Genomic DNA, 2,447 nt, shown 5'->3' with positions numbered 1-2,447 from the left:
TCGATTCTGTGTATGTGTTCATCTAAGTTTTTTGAATAAATTACTATATCGTCCAAATAAACAAACAACATTTCGCCTACTAGACCGTTTAGTACTTCGTTCATGGTTCTTTGAAAAGTGGCTGGAGCATTTTTTAAACCGAAAGGCATTCGTTTGAATTGATAATGACCGGAGTGAGTTGAAATAGTATATTACTCACCTAGGGAGCAAAGTATGGCATTCCGACCTGCGTAATATTGTCACCCGAGCCGAAGGCGAGGGTGACAAAAACGCGGGTCGGGATGTCATACTTTGCTCCCGTGGTGATTATACAATTTTTTCTCACACCTGGATCGAAAGTTCGCTTGTAATTAAATAATAATATACTAATTTTCTACCCGGGCGAAAAGCGCCTACTTTTCTCCCGCTGCATCTGTAACAAACGTAGATGTCGCTTCCTGCCTTCCTCTCTTCTCGCTGCGTAAAATGAAGTTGCCGCTTTCTTACTATACTGTCCTAGGTATGTAATATACTATTTTATTTGTTGTCAATTAATACATTTTGCGAAGATTATGCAAATTTAACAACGATCAAGGGGTCCAGGGGTGAAACCCCCAATGGGGGTCCGGGGGCACAGCCCCCGGCGGGGGTTGAGGGGGCGGAGCCCCCCGCCGGGGTTGAGGGGCGGAGCCCCCCACTTTAAAAAAATTTAAATATAAAAATAAAATAAAATATAAAAAAACTTATAAAAAAACTTAAAAAAAAATTTAAATATAAAATTAGATTCCATTAAAAATATACATTATTGTTTAAGTTTAAAAAATATTTTTTAAAATAAAATTTAATTAATTAAATAAGGAGTTTATAAATTATTATTATTGTGGGGAGTGTTGAAAATCGAAGAGGTTGTGTGTGTAAGTCTGTGTGAGTCCAAAAAAAGCATTTAAATGAAATTCAAATCGAGAACGAAGTGATTGATTCTTTGACCGTCAATACACCTTTTGTCACTTTCAAGAATTGTAAGTTTAAACAGATTATAATAAATAATAACAAATACAACTCTCATAATCAAGAAAATAACTAATTGTATACGTAGTAACCTATTTATGTTTGTAATATTTAACTAAACAAATATCTTTAAAATTTGTAAAAATAAATAAAATATAAAATATATGAGACAACACATGTTATTAAAATCATTAATTATATATCATAATATGTAATATATATAAGCATGAGCAGTAATTTATTAAAACATTTTTAAGGTTAAGGAACTAGTGCGCATGCTTCTATTTTTTAGCGCATGCGCACTAATTCGTTACTACATTCAAGCGGGAGGGAATGAGGCACTTTTCTCCCTGGCACAGATTCAACCGGGCGGGAATGGGGCACTTTGCTCCCTGAAAACAGGGAGCAAAATACGTACTTTCCATCCAGGTGTGAGAAAAAGCTGTTTTATGAGCGTCGGTTGGATGCATTTCTATTTGATGGAAACCCGATGCGAGATCAAGCGTGCTAAAATATTTCTCGTTACCTAATTGATCCAAGATGTCCGTTATATTTGGAATAGGAAAAGCGTCGGCAATAGTTTGCTTGTTAAATTTTCGGTAGTCGATTACTACGCGCCAGCGTTGGTTACCTTGCGAATCCGGTTTCTTTGGTACGATCCAAAGATGGCTACTATACGGAGAGGTAGAAGGTTCTAGTATTTTATTATCTATCATCGTTAGTATTTGTGCTTTTATTTCGTCTTTGCAAACTTCGGGATACCGATATTGTCTTGCATGAACTGGAATTTCGTCTGTGGTTAGGATTCTGTGTTGGGTTACGCTGGTCGCACCGAGAGTGTCGCTCGGCTGGTGAACATTTTCGGAATATTTATTTGCAATCAATTCCACGCATGACTTCTCTTTTTCTCCCAGGTAATCCGTGTTTAATAGGGAATTTAATGTGATGGTCTATGGTGTTTCCACCACGCTACATGCCATTATTTTGCAGCAATTGTCATCGTTCCGAAGTCTCAATTTTTCTTTATTGATTTCTGATTCAAATTCTATCCCTTGCAACTCCGCGTAACTAATAATCGGTTCCAACTCTGGGTCGAATTCCTCATCTACACTATTCAAATTGTTCATTTTCGCGTTTCCTTTGTGGAAATTTCTACTAACCTTATTTTTTCCATCACTAATTTCTTTCGAAAACATTTCATCATCATCAAATTCAACGTTTTGCATCAATTTATCTACATTTAAGATTTCTTCTTCCATAGTATTCTCATTACTTTTACTCAAATAAATCCTTCTTTAATGTTATCAATTTCGAACCAATCTGGCGAGATTCCTAACAATTCTTTAAACACCGATTCTTCACGTGACGTGGGTGTGAACTCTTTACCTGTTTGGCAACTTTTATGTTGTCTTTTGCTATCCGACGAGCTCCCTTTGAATAAAAGCTCCTCGTGATTGTCT

At 36.3% G+C, this 2,447-nt stretch overlaps 1 long non-coding RNA gene across 1 annotated transcript; it reads left to right on the top strand.

The window, feature by feature from the left end:
- Positions 1-228: 228 nt before the first annotated feature.
- On the top strand, positions 229-1,423 carry LOC149031845 (uncharacterized). The gene is made up of 3 exons (XR_016177269.1): positions 229-302; positions 390-499; positions 1,245-1,423. It is a non-coding gene; the product is annotated as an uncharacterized LOC149031845 (long non-coding RNA).
- Positions 1,424-2,447: the final 1,024 nt, after the last annotated feature.

The sequence above is a fragment of the Polistes dominula genome, unplaced genomic scaffold (assembly GCF_049000335.1).
Source record: "Polistes dominula isolate Pdom_NZ unplaced genomic scaffold, Pdom_raw_medaka contig_68, whole genome shotgun sequence".
NCBI lineage: Eukaryota > Metazoa > Arthropoda > Insecta > Hymenoptera > Vespidae > Polistes > Polistes dominula.
The sequence above is the reverse complement of the archived record's forward strand: the minus strand, read 5'-3'. Positions and strand labels throughout refer to the sequence as shown.